This window comes from Pristiophorus japonicus, chromosome 1 (genome assembly GCF_044704955.1).
Source record: "Pristiophorus japonicus isolate sPriJap1 chromosome 1, sPriJap1.hap1, whole genome shotgun sequence".
Lineage (NCBI taxonomy): Eukaryota > Metazoa > Chordata > Chondrichthyes > Pristiophoridae > Pristiophorus > Pristiophorus japonicus.
The window spans coordinates 139,083,545-139,091,863 of NC_091977.1; positions in this window are offsets into that span (position 1 = coordinate 139,083,545).

The window sequence follows — 8,319 nt, forward strand, 5'->3', positions numbered from 1 at the left end:
GAGCAATTTGTGTAGGAGGCCTTCGTGGCCGATTCCGATGACAAATATGTTCCTTCATGCTTCATTAAGGTGGTCGCCAAAATCACACGGTGTAGCTAGTCTTCTTAAGTGTGCAGCATACTTGGCAATTTCTTGGCCCTCAGGTCGCCGGTAAGTGTAGAACCGGTGCCTGGCTGTGAGGATGCTTTCTTTCGGTTTTAGTTGTTCCTGTATGATTGTTACAGGTTGCTCATAACTCTCCAGGGCTAGTAAGTCCCTGACGAGACCATAGATGGTGGGCCCACAACTGCTAAGCAGAATGGCCCTGCGTTTGTTCGGTAGTGTGGCCGGTGTGTCCCTGTGGACGTTGGCTATAAAGAAGTGTTCCAATCTTTCAACAAAAGTGTCCCAATCTTCCCCCTCTGTAAATTGCTGAAAGTTGCTGAGGTTAGACATGTTGAGCGTGTAGTTCGTGACCTCATATTCCCGTCGCCAGTTGTAGTGTATGTAGGCACCTTTAGTAATGACTCCACGAGGCAGGGTATGGTGCTTAGTCCTTTATTTGCAGCTCCTGAGTGCCGTCAATAAGCTGTGTGTTCCTTTTTATACTGGGTTACCTGCAGTGTGCAGGTCTCCTTAGGTCTCCAGCAGCAGCATCCTCTGGTGTACAAGCAAGGTGTGTACAGTGTAAGGGTACATTCAGTGTTGCATAACAGTGTTACAGACATCACACAGTAAACAGGCATGCATACGCAACACAGGCAACATCCTTGTAAATCTCCTCTGTACCCTCTCTAGCGCAATCACGTATTTCCTGTACTGCGGTGACCAGAACTGTACGCAATATTCTAGCTGTGGCCTAACTAGTGTTTTGTACAGTTCAAGCATAACTTCACTGCTCTTATATTCTATGCCTCGGCTATTAATGCAAGCATTCTGTATGCCTACTTAACCACCTTAGCTACCTGGCCTGCTACCTTCAGGGATCTGTGGACATGCACTCCAAGGTTTCTCTGTTCCTCTACACTTCGCAGTGTCCTACCATTTAATGTGTATTCCCTTGCTTCGTTAGCCCTCCCCAAATGCATTGAAGTGGGAATAAAGAGATAAACATGTTTTAGATTAAGAAGGCAAAAACAAAATTTGCTGATGTGGCGAAATTACCAGGTGCAACTGTAGGACAATGGTGCAATTCCTGTTATTCAGAGCTAATGTCGTAGGCCTATGAAGTGGCTTCCTGTTGTTATTCAAAACTAAGAAATAGATTCCTGTTAGTGGCAGGAGGCAGGATACACGATACATATGTTCATACCCAAGGAGGATGTGAAACAATTAGCAAAGTTGAAATTAAAACAATCTGTAACAAAGTGAAAAAAATTGTCACATGATAGAAAGACTGACCAATGATAATGTAAATGATGACTTTGCAAAGAATTCTGTATAAAAGAAGCAGCTCCTGAAGTGTTAGACGAAAATGGTTGGGAAGGTATCCAGTTAAGGAACTGGTGTAGACCGTGTCTCCCTTGATCAAACAAATAAACAATTATTTTCTCCACAATAGGCCTGTGTTGAGTGTCTTTGTCATCCTCCACATCAAATGGCATAGTCTGGCAGGATGTACCCGGGCGAAGGACAGATGGACGTTTGCAGACCATCACTAGTGAGTATATATTTTAAATATCACTCATAAATCCGATGTAATCTGCCGTGAAACGTGTCGGTCTCCTGGGGTGTCTGAACTTGTGAGAAAGGTCTGTAATGGTGTAAAAGACTTGAGGTTAGTTAAGAGGTCACAATAATAATTATCAAAGTGAAGGGTTCCCAAAAATTCCCATGAGTCCCTCTCCCTGAAAATTAAAGAAAAGCTCCTTTTGGACTGTTAAAATGAGCTTTGGATTTTTCAAGTGGAGATCTAAGTGTTAAAAGGAAAAAGGCAAAAGGGGGCCAACCTCATGGAAACCGCCCAGTGTTTGGACTTTTTGAAAAGAGAATTCAAAATGGACCTAAATTACAGAAGCCTGAGATCCCCTAAATATCTATGGGAAGGAGCATATCAATTTTAAGATTCTATAACATTTTGGCTGCGATAAAGAGTTACCGAATACAGGAGTTGGGGCTAACCTCTGTGAAGCAAATTCGTGTATTAAGGATCCCAGACTGTCTGGGGGAACTATGCAGCACCAATTCACCCCCTAAGAGATAATCGAATTACCAGCCATTATCTAAACTACAGAACTATGCAAGAAGCCAATTACCCAATCAACCACTATGGAAATCATGGGCCCAACTAGATGGCCAGGAAACTGGACAATCCTAAAACAATGCAAATCCAGTGATAGCACATTATCACACCCTAATCGAGTTACTGCTGACTAGCCCACCAAAAACATTGACAAAGGAGACATTTGAAAATCAATGGACAGAACAGTTTAAACAAAGCCCAAGAACTGATTTGGCGCGAAGATAAGGAAGCCTGTTTTAGTATAATTGAAGGCCTGTTCTGGCAGTTAGGGGTGCTTCTAGAGGCACTATTGAGGTAGCAGTCTCGTTGCATAAGGTTAACACCAGTCTCGAAAAGTGGGACCCCGAAACATCGGCGAAAGGAATCTCTAAAACCCAGAAGGACAGCACCACGACAGCAAACAGGCTTCCAAAACGACTATCGGAAAGTTTCGGACCATCGCGATCAATCAAACAGTCAACCGGAACCAACCCGACAAAACCGAAGAAAAAAACGAAGATTTTTCCACTCTACAAGCTGGCCCGATGCTATCAAGGGGTAAAACATTACCTAACGGAACGTTTAAGACTACCCTGACCAAGGAAAAGTGAATACTCACCCCACAAGTCCAATACGCACCTTACCGCATCAGCGGACTCAGCCCAACTGAAGAAGTGACGCAGGTTGAAGTCCCCAACGAGGTCCGGGGTACAGAACAGGACCAGGACAACTAAGGCAAACCCCGGAGTTGGAACTGTCAAAAGGGAATTGGTGAGCATGGTCCCTGAAACCCCAGAGTTCTAACCTAGCTAGATAATGGGTCTGGGAGGTTGGGTTTTTCTTATTGTTCCTACCTGTTGATGTTCTTGTGTGTTTTCTCCTTCCAGGTTTAGTGTATAAGTATTTTGGGAGGTGGGAGGACTGTGTTCTTTTAATCTGTTATATGTGTTGTGTGTTCTTCTCAAATATAGAGCATTTGAGTTGCCATTTCTCCCTATTTGTACCTGATTGCTGTGATTATTAAAAATGTGCCCTTTTACTCTGTTTGAACACAATAAAACCAGTTTTGCATCCTACCCAACTGACTCTGTCCTAGTTTCTCACAACCCCTAAATCAGTCCACAGTCTAGAATCCAGGGTGTGGGGCACCTCAAACGCCAAGGAGTCAGAGAAACCTGACCAAAACACCACCCCCTATAAAAGTAGGATTGGCTTCGTAGGTTCGTAATTGCAGACCCTAGGTTTGAGGAAACCAGGTTAAAGGGGACAACGAACCGATAGAGGGGTAGACATACCAAAAATAGGTGGAGTGCAAAGATATGCTAGATTAGGTGCCGGGAGGTTCGCTGAGTAGGTATTTTGCTGACGACCATAGAAAATTGATAGTTACTATGTTAAGTGATGGATGGGATCCCAAAGAAGACCCCGCAAAACAAAAATTATGGTGGGAGAAAGGCAAATAATCAGACGGCCAAAACAGGTTTGATGATGGTCAGTCAATGTTTGCAATATAAGGCCATGGCCAGGTCTCAAGTAGACGAATTGCGCAAATTAAGAGTAGTAGATAGAGTGGGTAGATCTAAGAAGAATATAACACCGACACAGAAGCTTCAGCTTTTGTGCCAAGGAAGAGAAAGGTAAGCTTTGTTGAATGAAAGTGGTTGTGTGGAAGTCTTCTTGACTGTGGAATATTTGAGGTGGGAGTTAGTGAATTTTCCAGTTGTCTGAAAGCCGGTCTTTTAAAAGAGAAATGGTGAATCTGTATCTTTGTTTTAGCTCCACCCACTTTTCCGGGCAGTGAGCTGAAAGTTTTTAACCTTTGTAGTGTTGTCCTAGATGTGGGAAGTTTAAGAAAATGCAAAGAAGTTGAATTGTATACCTAGAATTGAATGATACTTTAAGTTAGAAACACAGATGTGGATTTATTTTGATGATAAGTTACGGAGCTAGGAAATGTGCAAAGGATGGGTTTGTTTAACAAAAGATAAAACTTCAATTAATAATATGTGGCTCATTTTAAATCAATTAGAATCATAAACAAAGTGTTGACTTTTTAATTTAGTTATTGCAGGCCGAGACGCCCAATTACTTGTGTAAAAAAAAACAAGTAATCATTGATTACATTGGGTTGAAAGATAATAAATTTAGTCTATGAGTGAGATAAAGAAAGGAGAAGGAAACAGTGTAATGTCTTGTTAAAAAAAGCCTGCGTGGGTTACTTGAGGCTACAGACTGGGGAAGCTCCGCCCTCGTTTCCATTATGTAGGATCTTATTTTAAATGATGTGAAAGCCTCTAGTTTAGTAAAAGAGATTTAAATAAAAAGATATGCAGTACAGAATTTGAATTGGGATTTTGAGATATTCTTCTTGATAAATATTTTGGTTGTGTTGGAAAATCTTGGGATTGGAAACCTTTGTAAAAGAAAAAACACTAAACAGTTAAAAAAAAATACTAAAAGTTTGGAAACAATCTAAAAATGCCATTTTCTCTGATAAGAGACAGAAATGCACGGGGACAGAATGAGACCCTTAGCTTACTATTCAACCCAACAATCACCAGTAGCCGTGGGCTTGTCCAGATGCGTGGCTGCACTAGACTGCACCACATGGGCAGTCAAGGTCAGCGAACCTGTCGTGATGATAGGCGAAATTGTCCTACACATCAAACACACTCTGGTAGAAATGTTGAATACTGGAAAGCTCCGGGCCATCTCCAATATCCGCCGAGCAAAGTGGGAAGCTGTTTTACTGCCCCACAATGAATCAGTAAGTAGTCAGAGACACCAGGGAAAACCCGGCAGGAGGAATCCTCACTAGGGGGGAGCCCCATGGGTGTAACGCATTAGAATGGGAAGATTCCCCAGGGAATGTAATTGAGGTAGCTCTCGAAAACCCAGACCTCACATTGTATGTGGATGGATCCCGACGGTACGTCGACGGCCACCCATGTACGGGATGGGCGGGATTAAACCAGCATTTGGAGATAGTGATGTAGGGAGCGCTGGACGGAGGCCTTTCGGCCCAAGTAGCAGAATTAACTGCACTAACGGAAGCCTTATTACTGGCAGAGGGAAAGACAGTGAATATATATACAGATAGCAGGTATTCCTTTGGTGTAGTACATTACTACATGGTAGCATGGGGAAGGAGAGGGTTTGTTACCTCTGGCGGCGAGGCCATCAAACACGATGAACGTATAAAATTACTATTAGAAGCAGCCAGCAAACCAGCTAAAGCAGCAGTGATAAAGGTAAAGGCCCATCAACGAGTAGTGGACGAAATACAGCATGGAAATGAGGCTGCGGACAATGCTGCCCGAGAAGCGGCCACATCCGCAGATATAAAGATAGAGTCGGTCTGTAGCATTACCTCAGAGGAGGACATAAACATAGTTAAACTGCATGCAGATACAAATGAGGAAGAAAGAGCAGAATGGGAGAGGAAGGGAGGATCACCTGGTATAGACTCCGTGTGGAGAAAGGATGGAAAGGTGTTGGCCCCTTTCTGCATTCGGCAAATAATCATGGAGTTACACCACGGCATTAAGCATGCCGGACGTAATGCCATGATATCCAATATCTCATGGAATTGGTGGTGGCCGGGAATTGGATGCGACGTTGCTAAACGTTGTCAGCACTGTGTTACGTGCGCCCAACATAATCCAGGAAAAGTGATAAAAATAAGGATGGCGCACCAACCCCACCCACAAGGACCATGGGAAAACATACAAATTGATTTTACTGGGCCCCTAATAAACTCCAGGGGAAGGAAGTACTGCTTGGTGATTATTGACCAGTTTACAAGGTGGGTGGAAGCATTCGCCACCCGCAATTGCACCGCAACCACGGTAACCCGTATATTAACGGGAGAGGTCATTCCTAGATGGGGGATTCCCATTCAGATAGATTCGGACCAAGGGACTCATTTCACAGGAAAGGTAATGAAGGAAATTTGTAAAATTCTGAACATTAAGCAGAAATTCCACATCCCCTACCATCCCCAGAGTTCGGGAATGGTAGAAAGAATGAATAGAACCCTCAAAAGCTCCCTGAGTAAAGCAATCCAGGGAATCGGACAGGCATGGCTGGAACTCCTGCCCACTATATTGATGAGACTGCGTGCTACACCAAACTGCACAACAGGACTCACCCCTTAGGAACTAATGACTGGACGAGCAATGAAACTCCGTGAGGGAATAGTTACAGGAGAAATAGAGTTAGGACCTATACGCGATAGAATTAGGAAGTATGTGATGGAACTGAGTAGGCAGTTGAAAGGTATGCGACAGGAAGTGCGAGATAAGCAGGAAGAGGAAGACGAGGATAAAGGAACAAAACCCCCAGTGGTAGTACCCGAGGTGGGGGCAAGGGTCATGGTTAGGGTATTACCAGAAAAATCTGGACTTGCCCCTCGACAAAGCGGACCGTATGAGGTACTGATTAGCGGAGACATGTGTGCATGCGTAAATATGAAAGGTGGAGGCCGATGGAAACATTGGTCCCAGCTGAAAGAATGGAGTGGAGGGATGCATTGATAGATGGATTTTTGGGGGACTAGGATTAATATTTGCAATACTAGGGGTACTTGCCAAAGTAAAATGGAGCTGGGAAAGGTCACATGCCCGGAGAAATGATGCAAACAATCCGGTAGCAGTAGAAATGGTAAGAATCTAACTAAAGCCTGGAATATCCAGGATGTGTTTTATCAACAGAATGCACGTAAACGTGATCATGATCGCCCTCATAATTCTACAAAGACAAAGAAGAAACTAGAAGCCCATCACGCACCCCAGAGAGAAGTACAAGTTGTGACAATCATACAAGAGGGGGATCGATGTTCCTGGTTAAGAGGAGAACTCCAAGATGCCCTCATATAAAAAAGGGGGGGTTAGTAATGAAATACACAAAGGAAAAGATACACTTTGGAATACACCAGAAGATAATCATGCTATTTCTAAATCTGACCGATCTAACGATCCCTCGTTTCTGTGGGTCAAAAGCGATAAGCATGTAGAAAAATCTGACACTGCGGGCCTTAAATGGACCAGAGTCCAAGACCCTGAGGTTTATCACATTAAAAGGGAAGGTTAGACGAAAAAGGGAGATATTAGAAATGATGGGCTCGGGATATGCGGCGGGCGTAGCCATGGTAAACGCTATAGATCACCAGATTGTAGAAGAGCAGGTTGACACACTCACCCAAACCCGAAGAGGATTGCTGGAAAGGGGAAATGATAATGAGAAAATGCAGGCCCAATTGGGAGATGGGGCCGAACGGGAATTGTTACAAGTGGCCCACACATTAAGGGATCATGCCAAGACAATTAACTTAATAAACACGAACCAAAAGTAAAATAGCGAAAGCGGACGAAACGCAGCGTATGCGCTGGGTATGGAGCATGGATGATAAGTACAGTAGAACATAACTTACAACAGCTACAAAATGGGGAGTGTAGTGTTTGCAAGCACTCCAATAATGACTCCACGAGGTGAGGTATTGCACTTGAACTGTTGTGACCTTAGTCCATTTATTGCAGCTCCTGAATGAGGTTACAGTAAGGTGGGCTCTCTTTTATACCTGGTTACCTGCGATGTGCAGGTGACCTCTAGGTCTCCACCAGTTGCACCCTCTGGTGATACAGGCATATTGTATACAGTGTAAAGATACATTCATTGGACTTATGTAACTGTACATTGAGTGTACAGGGTATCTACATAAATAACATCACTCCCCCCTTAATCTTGTGCCACTGACCTTTGCACTGTGTGCTCTGGCCCTCAACTTGAGTGCCCAAAGCCCTTGCACCTTGTCTGTGCTTGGGAATGGCTCTCTCCCTGTGGACCCACAAGTCCTTATTGTCACAACATTGGGAAATGGTCAGCAGTGGACGGTTGGAGGTTGAAGTGGGGGTTTGAGTGAGTTCTGGGTGTGATCCAAGTGTACATGGCTACATAGCCCTATTTCCCCCCACCCCACCCCATACATAGACCATGTGTGTGGTTCAACAGTTGCATTTACATACATGTACAAAAAATAGGATTGGTTACATGACTGTTTGGGTTTAGCAGTAGTGGAACAAAGACATTTTACAGGTACATCAAACAAAAAATTAGGGATG